Consider the following 12,825-nt stretch of genomic DNA (forward strand, 5'->3'; position numbering starts at 1 on the left):
TTGCAGGTGCCCAGCCTCGGACAACTACATGAACTGGTGTCTGGTTCATCAAATGTTCACTGGTGGTCCCAGCTGAAGTAATTGCCAGTTTCTTGCTGCTCCTGTGTTGGGAGCACTCTTGCCACGATCTTTTGTATGGCCATGTGGCAATTTGAACTCAAGCCCTCATCTGATTCAAGCAGGTTTGGGTGTGCGCATACTGTTTTTCATAGGATTTTATTCCTTCTGCCTGCACTCTTTTAGTCACTGTCTGATTTCAGCCTGGAAAAGGGATAGAAAAGTTATTTGCCTGAGGACTGCCAGCAGATCAGTGACCAAATATTGGCTTAATGCAGTTGAGTAGGAAGAGAAGGTGCCAGGAAGCATACCAGGATTTTGGGGGTTTTCAGACAGATTTACTGCGCTTAGTTGTTGCTCTGGTGATTTATCACAGTCAGTGACCACACTTCAGGGACACTTCCAGAGAGGCACAGTGCCAGCCATGGACTTTGCCCATGAGGCACCTATAAAGGGCTCACTGCACTTTTATGCTGTGTCACTTTCAGTGTAGACAGCATCTGGTATGCCACCCTCTCCTTTCTACTTTAAATGTTTGTAAGCTGGGGCTTTGCTTGTGATGATAAAGGGGAAAGTAGTGGGTGATCTGCTTATGGGGACAAAAGTAATGGAAATCAGACCTTTTCATTATTAAAAAAAACAAAACAAAACTCTTAAAAAAACCCCAAGGTTATCAGGTAAAAAAGCCCACCGAAATTTGTCTTCCTTACTTGTCTTGGTGGAAACTAGGCTCCTTGTTGCAGAAAGGTTGACAATGAAAGGGACCACACTGGCATTGCTGCCAGGCATGCTTTCTGTTAAAATTTTACAGTTCAGTAGCTAATGTGTTTCTTAGTCAGCTTAGGGTGCTCTTAATGCGAGCTGCTAGTGGAAAAGGGAGTCCTGTTCTTCCCTCTAGTGTGTTCATGCCACCTCTTTTGTACCAGCACCAGCACTTCTGTGCTTATGGACCCCAACCTAAAAAAGGAAAAAGCCCAACCTATAAATTAATTTTCAGCTTGACAGACTTCCTCAGCCAGCTGATTGTAGGGTCTCAGGAGCTCAAGGGCTGGCATAAGCAGGAATGTGTGGCTGGAGATGAAGGGAAGAACGTATACCACTCCTTTTTTCTGAAGCAACCTCTCAGACCAGTTTTAACCAAACTGAACTCACTCATTCAGGGGGTAGGATGCCGGTGAGGCAGTGCAGCAGTTGCTGCTCCAGAAGGGTGTGGTCCCACTCCCTTTGTCCTCCCCCAGGCTGGGACTGTGCCCTTCATTACTTCCTGGTCAGAGTGCACAATGGGATGCAGAACCAGGAGGAACATGACTTTCTCCTTCCACTATCTGTAAGCTCCTAGTTTATCTGAGTTTTATCGTCAAATATAAGATGTCCTGCTGCTCACATACCACTGTGTATCCTAAAAGTAAAATTAAGGAGGATGTTAGGGAAAAAGCACTGATAAATCTCACTCTTCTGTGCACAAAGTCTTCTCAGAGGGACTGTATTTTTTCACTTCCTGGACAGATGTGTGGTGTGTACGCACAATTAGTGTGTGTCTGTGAGGGTTTTTTACTATGATTACCTGGTACTGAAATGAGCTCGATATGCACCATATCTTTTTACTAGAGTCTCCAGGGGCAGGGGGATGTGACACATGCGACAAGAAGCAAGAGAGTATTGAATACTTACTACTGCAGGTAAAGAAAGAAAGTCTGCAGGGAAGGTAATAGATTGTGGTGGCACAGGAATTGTTACCATAGTTTCCATTCATATCATTAGTTCCCAACTACTTCTTCTAGCATTCAGGAGGAAGAGAAAGACAGCATGCTCTGGCAGTCCAGCCAGCCCCCTCTCACAGGATTTAGCATCTATGTAAAGAAGAGGTTTGAGGTGAATGGCCCCTTTCCTTTTCAGGCCAGTTTGACTGGTAGCAGGATGTGGCATGGCTTGAAAGAAGGCATGAACAGAGTTACTGGGACAATTGACTGCATCTGCCTGATTGACTTCCCAGAATGGGCTGTTTGACTCCTGGGGAGGAAGCCTGGAGAGGGTCGTGGTTTGCTTCCAAGAGAAACTCAATACAAAAAAAAATTACAATGATGAAGGAAAAGAGACCAAAAAATAGAGACAGCATCTGCTAAAGTTTGTATTTTATCTTCAGAGTTATATAAGAATAGCATAGATTTAACATAATGGAATTCAGTATTATATAAGAATAGCATAGGATTAACATAAGAGAATATACTGATTTTTATTTTATTTTATTTCCCTATAGCTCTCTTGTATGATTCTGTTTAGTAATCCTTTTTGGCAAGACAGTGAATGTGACTGATGGGTGTTCTATGCAAAAGTGATCACTTTGCTTCTTATCAGAATAAAGTCTATGCAGTAGATATAGGATGTCTTGTGTCTCTTTTTTTTTTCCTTGCTCTGTGTCTAAATGTTGTAGTTTTTACAAGAGAAATGTTGAGTTCCTAGTAATAGCCAGATGGTAGAGGAGCCTTCTAAAGGCTTTCCCTGTGGGAAGCATAGATACATGGTTTCAGGTGTGGTTAAATTGCAAGCTGCAACCTCTGCAAGAGGTTAAAATGCCCACAACCTACTGACATTTATCACTTCCTGCCAGTAGATGGAAAATTTTATTCAAATGTTAGGGATTAATGCAGGGCTTAATTGAACAGGAAGTTTCTCAGCCATTCAGATGATGACTAGAATGATCCATACACTGTTATTTCTGACATTTCTGCCAGAAGTAATCTGTGGCTTTCTGGCTAGTGCAAGTTACTTTTAGGGCGAAGGTGAACGATTGCTGGAGTTGAGGTACGCGTGCTTTTCTGAGATTGGAAAACAAGAATGAAATGGTCTGTAAAACAATTTTTTTAAAGCACAATTGTGGAGAAAAGGCTGCTCAAAGTGAAAAAAGAATTTTCCTTCAGTCGCATGGCTTTGATCTTGCATCCTCTTGAGTTTTAGCAGCTGGTCAAATTACTAGGGAGGGAGCTGCTGCTATGTTTGGTATTATTTGGTTTATCATAGGGAACAAAGAGCAGCTCTGAATTGATCAGAGACCAAGGGTTTGGGTAGTGCCCAGGCATCTCATAAGCAAGGAAGTGGGAAGCTCTGTCATCTGAACCGTGCTGGTTTTGTTTAATGCCTCCTGCTTGGGAACTGGGAAGTGAACAGGTTTTGCAGGTGTCCCTCAGATGTCTGAGGACACTGAAAATAATACTAGAATTATATTGAAGCTGCACAGCGTGTTGTGCTAGAAGTAATTTTGACCTTTCTGTAATTAAATAGGGGGCAGTGCTCAAGTTTTCTCAAAATGAACAGGTTTTAACATTCTACAGGCTGTCTTCCATAGGGTGGGAAATCTTTTTGTAGGGGTCAAAAACACTTTTGAAAATAATCCAATCTATTTGGTTTTTTACCAAACCTGCCTTGGTAATAAACAATAACAAATTTAACAAAGTTGCCTACAATTCCATGCAGACAGCAGCATGGTGTTGTAGAGAAGTGAAGTGGAAGGGGAGACCATTTTGTGCTCCTAGGCTTTCCCATACTGGCTTTACCTGAATATCAGAAGACTTCTGAGGTTGCTTCATTCTTCCACCTTCAGTGAGTGCCGGCAGCAGGACCTTGACAGGTTCCTTGCCAGTAGGTGGAGATCGTGCAAGTGAACTGGAAATTGCATCCTCCTTCCAGTGAGGAAGGTGTCTATTAGCATGGAGTTCAGCCTTGTTTACTTCCAGCACAAGGGACAGGGTGTGAAAAAATAACTTTGTTCTTGTGGTTTTCTTCTTGAAAAGAAGTTTGTAGACATAGTACACGCTCAGACATCTGGTAGTGATTATTAAAAACCAAGCAAATGTAAATGAGTTCCTTAATTCTTTTTTTTGCTGCTGTGGTTTTGCATTTTAACTTTCTAGCATGTGGTGATGCTCTTCTCTGCAGCAGCACAGCATAAAATGCCAGACCTGGACTCCTTGGTGATGTTCTTCTTGCTTTCTGATATGGCATGGTGGTTTTGGCTCAAGCTGAAAAGTAGGAATCTTGGGTCACACTGCTAGAATAGAGGGGCAGCCCTTATTTGTGGATGCAGGAACTGGAAACCCTAGTCTCCGTTTGCCAAGTACTTTTGTAGGTAGCTGTGCTCAGCTGTGCTTGGTAGGCAGCTTGCAGAGTGCTCTGGTGAAGAGAACCAAGTAGCAGCCTGAGATGAGGAATGCTGCAGAAGAGGAATGCCTCTAGAACATGGGTGAAGGAGCTGAAATAAGCTGTGCACAGGTGGGAGTGTGGGGAGGAGTCAGAAGTTGTAGCTTTTGTGGTGCTGCTGAAATCGGTGCTCATCAGCTGGTGCTTGGTACTGCTTCACACCAGTGCAGTGACTCCCATCACAGCTTAGTCCCAAAGAGTCAAGTATCATAAGCTGGGCTGCAATCTCTGTAGCATGCATAGCCCAAAGAGCAGCAGGGAAAGAGATGTATCCAGGACACAGGCCCCTCCAGAATGGACTTCTGGAATATATTCCTGTTCCTTCTGAATGAGGCTGGTTTTGCATTACTGTGCACCTTTGTAGCTTCTGTGGGCATATCTGAGCTGGCTCAGCCAAATGCTGTTGACTGTGGTGTTGAAGGTGTCAGCAATAACCAGGCCTTTGGGAGGAGCATTTGTAGGACTCACAGTCTGCAGCATTGTTGTTAGATTGATTTCCTTGTAGACTGATGAATTTGAAGGCTTTATGCAGTGTGCAGTATGGTACAGTGTAGACACAGCTGGAGTACAACTTGGAGCAGTCAAAAGTTGAAGTACCAGTGCTTATGTTTGTAGACTAGAAATGATGCTACTCCAGAATGGGAATTTTTAAGAACTGCTGCAGGACAAAGGAAGGGTGGCACCACCTGTCTCCAGTATTCAGAAGGATCTCTTCTGCCATCTATTGCCATGTACAGCTCACCACATGTCTGTATGGAGAGGAAAAATTTTTGTCCCATCTCAGGTGTTATAGCCCTGGAGAAAGTAGATTTAAAAGAGTCATTGTCTTTCTGTTTGTCCAGATCCCACACCTACTTACAGGAATAAGGCTTTGGCCCTGCATTTATGGAGAAGTCTGTCGTACAGTTGCTATAGTGTGATCTGATTACAAAGGCTGTAAGAAAACTGTTTCTTGGGAGCTTCATTCAGCTGCCATATCCTCATTTGATCACACTCCCACTGCTACTTCTCTCTGGACAGCAGCTAATAAACCCTCCTGTACTTGCCACAGCAATTGGCACACGGGACAGGTGGAAGGGTTTGAGTATTTGATGGTCATTCATGTATTTCTATCTAAATCAGCCTTTATCCAGCTGCTAGAGTCTGAGCTTGAAGTATGCCATTGTTGAGATATTTGAAGGTGGATGTGTGGCTTTGTAATTGTGCCATGCTGGAGTTGCACCTTGGTAACTCTTCTTAAGCAGGATGAGAGGTTGTGACCCTGCCTACACTGCTGCAGTAATGCAAATTATGTGCAATAAGCATGGACTGTCTAGCATGGACTGTTCTTGCATGAAGTCCAGTTAAAACCAGTTGCAGCCGTAAGGTGAGAGAGCCCTTCTCCTGGAGAAGGGCTGCAACTTTGACTAATTATGCTTTTGGTTTTTTGGATCTTTCTTGTTGCACTTTGCTTCCCTGTATCCTGAAGTCCACTAAGGGCACTCAGGTTCACAGTGGGAAATCCTGCTGCTACATAAGAGTAGTGTCAAAATTCCCTGAGCACTGTGGATGTTTCAGGGCGAAAACCCTAGGTGTTTAGTGGCCAGTGTGATTTAGCCCTCTCAAGGTTATCTAGACCACTGAAACACCTGCACTTACTGGATCCAGAGGTGAAACCTGAACGCAGTGTTAGTTTTCTACAACTTCTTTTTAGAAACTGTCTAGTATGGGCCTCGGCCTAGCAGGCAGGCTCTCCATACCTATGTCATTGTGATTGCTAATATAGGCAATGTGGAGTATTTACAAGGCTCATTTATGGTGGCTGGAGTTGTCCAGTTCCTCCTAACAAGTTGTCCAATTCCTCCTAACAAGTTAAAGTGGTGGGGGATGGTAACAGTGCCCAGCCGCTTTTAAGGACTCCCACTTTGCCCAGTGCTATCTTTTGTGTTGTTTGAACAGCCAGCTGTTCCTCTTAATAGGTATAAGTGTCTCTGCTAAACTGCAGGACATGAGGAGGGTTTGGAGACTGCAAGTACCTTCTTGTAATCAGTGAGTATTGCCAGGAAAAACAGGCGGTTCCAGAATTAATGATAACTCAAGCAGTTTTAAGCAAAAAAAGTTTGTGTCTAGCTGTACTTTGAACTAGTCACGAAGCATATGGGTTAGCTCAATTATTGTTCATTAAATGCTATTTCCAAACACCTTTCTGTTGTTAACAGGAGAGGAGGTTCTCAGAAACCAACTGCTTCCCATTTAACAGAACACACACACACACCAAAAAAAATCTCAAAGGAAAATGTGCATCCATTCATTGTGGCTAAAGTTTTAGAGCAAGAAGTGTTTTTTAAAGAAATGTGCCCTGTTAGGCTTTACAATCAAGGACTGAATGGATTTAATATTGTGTTTTCATTGGATCACTTGAAAATTTAAATCTGGTTTAAAATTGTGTTATTAATTTAGGCTAAATTTTGATTTACTGACCCACAGAAAGTAAAAAAGATTGAGTGAATAAAGGTCTTAGTAAAACAGCTTCTGTAAATTCTTGCATTCAACCTTTCTGGAATGTTTAATTTACTGAAAAGTAGCCCAGATTCTTTTAATCATATGGTAGGGTTAAGAAGTACACTCTTACCTAGTAGTACAGGTCTAGGTTGTGTCTCAGGTTACATTATCTTGTGAATTATTTTGAAGGAGCCATATCTGAGAGTGACCCCATGCTTTGCAATAGTTAGCTGCACTTGATATCTTCATGGATGGGAGCAACCAGGTTTCTTAATTTCTAGTCCCTTCCTGGTACAAACCGGTGTGGGGACACAGATGCCGATTGAATCTCTGTTTCCTCTACTGCAGACTTGCTGGCAGTAGCAGTGGAGCCATGTGTTATCAAATGGGCAACAGATACCACTGATACGGGCAGAAAATGCTATCCCGGTAGCTTTGGGGCATGTGGGAGCGTAAATGCAATTTAAAGGACTCCTTCACATGCTGGCTTTCTTGCTCTTGGTGTGGTGCTGTTGATTGACCTGACAGGGTAGCTTGGGACACAGTGGTGGCAGAGGTGAGTGAGTACAAATAGAAACACTGCCTAGTGCCACCAGAGCCAACAGAGCATACTCAGGGTGTGCTCCAGGGACAGCCAACAAGATCTTGTGTTCTGAGGGGATTTTTTTTCCCACTTCGTGTTTTTGATTATCCAACTGTTAACCATCACAATTTGGGGAAAAAAGAATATGTTTCATATAAGTTTTGGTATTATTGTTGTAGAAATCTAGTTGAAGTTTGGAACCCTGTTCACATGAACAGGTGGTCTTCTAGAAGGTCACTGTTGGACTTACTCTGAGGATTGAAAGGGTAAAATGTAGCTTAGCCATGCTTCCTGCTGGCTAAGATTTCTTTTTTGTCCTGTGAAGAATGATACCTCCAGCAACAAGTTTTGAATACTCATCTTGGGCTTGCCTAGAAGTGCCTGTAACATGGTCGACTTTGAGGTGGAAATTACACACTTGATAATCATCTGATTTCCAGCAGACACCTGGCTATTAAAGCCTAAATTACGTTTTTATTTTATTTTTAAATGAGGGCAGAATATTTCTGCAGCCTGTCACATTCAAGTTTACCTTAGTGAACAAAGCTGCACACACAAGTGAATTTTTCTGTACAGACATGCTGTGTGCCAGACCAAGTGCCCCGTTGTATGGTGCAGTTACACAATTTACATACTTGGTTTATCACCTCCAACGAGACCGAAAGATGGTGCACTTCAGACCTCATTGAGATCAGGGGCACAGAGCCAAGCAAACCTCAGAGATAAGTTTTTCACCATGCCAGCAAAATGTCACAGCAAGGAAGGAAATAACCCAGGTATTCAGCAGAGGGGAAGCTATAATGATGTTAACATGAACAAAATCTGTGAGGTAGAGTGCCTAGCCCTGCCAGAGCCTTCCCTTAATTGTTAAGTGAAAAGCACATTGCAGTGAGAAGGAAAATGGGAATTAGTCACAAAACTTTACCGCTCAAGCAGCTGCTTCAGTTTTGGCTCCTATAGTGTTTGGAAACCTAACTCTTTGTCCTGCTGTTGTCAAGGAAAAGGTTGTATCAGGCTACAGAAAAGCAGGAAAAGGCAAAAGCAAAAGTGGAGTTCAAGGAGTAAGTGAAAGGTAATGAGACCAAGCAGCAAGGACATATGGTAGCACATACTAAGCAGGAAGCTTGGTGGAAACCTGCAGATTGCTGGAGATTAGAGAACATTTGCAGAAGATTGTTTTGCAAATCTCTTCCCAGTTGAGATGCTTAGGCATGAGAACAGTCTCTCAAACCCAGAATTTTCTATAAATAGATAAGGATGCATGCAAAAAAGATTACAAATCTGTGCATATTTGGTTTTGTGTGTGTTTTATCATACTTATGCTTTGTTTTCGCTTAGGAGTTATGGAGTAATAAAGTGAAAAGAGTAAGATTTTTGTACTCGTGTACAACAAAATCTCACATACTGATAGTTTAATATTGATTTGTTGCTAGCACATGCACTGTTATCTAGAATGTTAATGTTTACTAAATTTAACATAGACTGCTATTACTAACCTGAACTTTGCTTTGTGAAGAAAAGACTGCCTTTGTGTATTAAGTCTTTTTTTCCTAAATGTGGACTTTTTTACAAGCTAAAGAAATGGTGCTAGGATATGCTTTTTTTAAAAGACATTCTGAAGCACTTTTAGTTAACGCAAACTGTAGTGTTTTAATTACAAAGAATGCAATTTGCTTAAAATGTTCTACTAAAAATGAGCTCTACTCTAAAAAAGCTTCAAAAAGTATATTTTGTGTCAGGAGAGAAATGTTTTGTAGCCTAGCCTGACTTTTTGCAATCAGGATATTTTTGTTGTGGTGTTTTAGTCTCTGGCTGAAATTTACTTTCTTAGACCTATACAGTCAGTTCAGTAGAAGAGAAGCATACCCAAAGGAGGTGAGACTTCCTCAGGCTGAGGCTTTTTTGAACTTTGCGTCATAGGTATGTGTTTAAAGTCTCTCAAAAGAAGTAGAAGGAAAATAATCTCTTCTGTTGAGAGAAAGTGGTTTACTGTTTATTTTTAAATAGTCTGGATATTTCTGGCTGCATGTTGGGTGTTTGCATGACGTTTAGATGTGGGATTATTTTAAGTTCTTTCCTCATCCTTTTCCATCTTACGAAGTTTTTTCTGTTTGCGTATTTATGAGCCTTACATAGTGTGTACCCTTTCAGTGAGGACAAAGTGAGCAATTTATTTTGAGGACGGAAACAGGATTTTTTTTTTTCTTTCTACTGTTCATGCCAATCTGTCTGTTGTTGCCAAATGCACACTAAATAGGTCATTCCAGCAGAAATCCTTGCATTAGGAAGCAAAGAGGAAAGTGTTGGTGGTGTTAGGCATTTAAACAATCGTGGATTTATTTATGTTGGAAAAGACCTTTAAAGTCATTGACTCCAACCATTAACCCAGCCCTGCCAAGTCTACCTGTGTCCTTAAGTGCCACATCCATGTGTCTTTTTAAATGCCTCCAGGGATGGTGACTCAATCACTTCTCTGGGCAGACTATTCCAATGCTTTGCAACCCTTTCTGTAAAGAAACTTCCTAATACCCAATCTAAACATCCCATGGCACAACTTGAGACCTTTGCCTCTGGTCCTGTCACTTGTTATGTGGGAGAAGAGACTGACCCCCATCTGGCTACATCTTCCTTTCAGGCGGTTGTGGAGAGTGATGGGATTCCCCCTGAGCCTCCTTTTCTCCAGACTAAACATCTACAGCTCTCTCACTCAACTTCTCACAGGGCTTGTGCTTCTGACCATTCACCAGCTCCATTTCCATCTCCACCACCTGAGTGTCTCATGGTGAGGGGCCCAAAACTGAACACAGCATTTGAGGTGTGGCCCCACCAGTGCTGAGTACAGGAGGACAATCACTGCCTTGGCCCTGCTGGCTACACTGTTTTTTTCTAAATTTTAGATAGGCACCATCATACACACACTGTGTCTTTCTTAACACTTTTTATAATTTCTGTTCTTCCTTGTTCAGAAGTGGTGTGTGAGTACGACTTGATACGCTTCGTCTAATGTAACTGTAGTGAAGAAGGAGGGTACAGTCCTTCTTTGGCAGCAGCTTCACACCTAGATTGGATTAAGTGTAATGTGAAACCATACCTGAAATAATTGGTTTTATGCTGCTAGAGGTTTTCATGGGGACATACAAGTTTATTAAGGTGCAAACATGCCTTCACAAGGAAACAGTTTTAGTTGCTGCCAGTGTTTTGAAGTATGTGTCTTTTCTTTGCTGGCCCACCTTTGAAACTGGTCGTGTTTACATAAATCTGAAGCAAGAGCTACTTAAGAACGTGTATTTTGCTTCCTAATCATGATTCCTCATCCCTGTATGCTGTAGCTACAGAATAGTTTATTTCTTGCTCACAGTTCACTCTGTATGCACTCTCAGGCACTGAAGTAGAAGCCTGTGGAGCACACACGTATCCAGGCAAGGAACACTACTTGTTGCAGAAACCTAAAGGATGCTGCAGTCATAAAAGAGTGCTTTCATTTACTGGTGTTCATAAACTGAATCAGTGATATTTACACCCTGTAGCTGCTTGTGGTTTTAATAAAAGATGGATATTTCATAATTTGGTGTAACTGGTGAGGTCAAACTGAGCAGGTGGAAGTACAGCCATCTTTCCTCTCTGGGAGGAGAAGCATATCAGGCACATCTGACCATATAGCAACAAGTCTCCACAGCCTCCCTGGGAGAAGCAGCAAAAGTTCATGGTTGTAAGTGGAGGGAATACCTGGAATATTCTCTATCCTTGCTGAAATCAAGGGCCCCCATGGGTGTGAAGAGCCTGTGATGCTGCCAGGCCAGGCTTCGTGCCCCACGAGGAATTTTTTGTCCCAGAAAAGAATGGTAGCAGATAGCATACTTTCAAAAAGAGAACCAAAAGTACTTTAGGTTCCCTAATTAATTTCACATCTATGCCAAACTTGCAAGTCATTCTCTAATGCTGTTTCAGTGCTCTGGGGACTGATAATAGGGATACTGCAAACCAGCATGGATGATTCTTTTGCTGCAAATGGTTAATTTTGAATCATAAAACAAGCTTAATCTTTACTTTGTGGCATGGTGGGTGGTGGTACTGCTTGCTTATCACTGATCACATGAGATTTGAGCAGGTACAGAGATGTAGAGAATGGGTGGGTTTATGTTTTTAACAGCCTGGCTGATGAAGCACATCAATGAGAAAAAACTGCTGTGCAGAAAGCCGGGGTGCTTGCTAACCTTTATAGTCTGCTTTTTGCCGAGAGAGCATATGTTTTGTGCAGAACAGGAACCAACACAAAGCGTTTTTCTCTGGCTGCATGTATGGTTTTGGTGATAGAAATGTAGTTGCTTGAAATTAAAATACCATTCATCCTGCTCAGGAGTCCTTAGTCTGCTTGAAGAGATGGGGCTTTGCAAAGCAATCTGAGTAATTTTTGGGAGATACAGGTATATCTATACAAGACCTTCATCCTGGAAAGATAATTGTTCATAGATATGAGGAAATATATGTGCTAAATAGTCTTTTAGTTCCAGTTCACAAATTATAAACTCCATTATAAAAATATTTGTAAACACCAGGTTATTTTTGCCATGGAGGAGATTAAAAAAGCAGTAGGAATGGCTGGTATGTTTTGTTGTTCAGGGCAGTGGGGGTTGGATAGTGAGGACAAGGACAATTTTATGCATAGTTTAGGGAGAAAACTGCTGAATGTTACTTTGGCTCTCTGTTGTCATTAGGGGATGTGTTTGTTGTAACAAACCTCTTGTTACCCAAATATTTAAGGTTAATACCCGTGAAAAACAAGAGGTATGCCAATTTGTGTTTCATCCCTACCAAACGATAACTGAGCTTTCCTTAAGTCACAACAATCGAGGCTGCCATGGAGTGACAAGACCTGGGCTTCCCTTCAGTGTTATTTAATATGTTCCACTTTGACATTATGTAAATACTCTGCTATTAGGGAATAAAATGACATAAAATTGCATCCTTTCTCAACAAGGTTTTAAGTTCTTTCTGTAGCTTCTCTCCTTTTTGAAGCTGTAATAAAGATCATAATTAGAATCCCAGTTGCTTAAGTGAGAAATTAACATGTTCTTATGTGGGGAACTTAGCCAGGCTCCCAGCGAGACCCCCTCCAGGTATCTGTCCTGCCCCAAAATGCTTTCCCTAATACCAATTTACGTTCTAGACATATTAAAGAAAATCATATTCATTGCTACCTAGCAGTTAATCAGAGCCTTCAGATAGGCTTGAAATAATTTGCAGCCAAGTGCCAAAATCACGTGCAGCCGCTCATTTCCTGCAGCCGTATCTGGGCATGTTTTAAAACTAATCAGAGAGTGTCAGTCCATTGCCCACTACCAGGACTGAACAAATTCATTCCACACATGTCCTTCAACCTTACAAATTTATCCCAAATCCTGCTTAGCCCCACTGCTGACCTCCTTGCTTACTGTCTTCTGGGCTGTGGCCAACAAATAAAATCTAAATGTTTTGGCCTGATGTTTTTCCCTGTCAAAAATATCTTCTCC

At 41.9% G+C, this 12,825-nt stretch overlaps 1 protein-coding gene across 2 annotated transcripts in view; it reads left to right on the forward strand.

The window, feature by feature from the left end:
* JARID2 (jumonji and AT-rich interaction domain containing 2) overlaps nucleotides 1–12,825 on the forward strand; it is a 213,508-nt gene that overhangs the window by 140,566 nt on the left and 60,117 nt on the right. The window contains exon 1 of one of the 2 annotated variants that reach the window (XM_030966488.1): nucleotides 8,315–8,319. The exons of the other annotated variant lie outside the window; for it this stretch is intronic. The gene's annotated coding sequence lies outside the window, so the exon portion shown is untranslated. Of the gene's footprint in view, nucleotides 1–8,314; nucleotides 8,320–12,825 lie in introns of those variants that run through there. 2 annotated transcript variants of the gene reach the window in all.

The sequence above is a fragment of the Camarhynchus parvulus genome, chromosome 2, assembly GCF_901933205.1.
Source record: "Camarhynchus parvulus chromosome 2, STF_HiC, whole genome shotgun sequence".
Classification (NCBI taxonomy): Eukaryota; Metazoa; Chordata; class Aves; order Passeriformes; family Thraupidae; genus Camarhynchus; species Camarhynchus parvulus.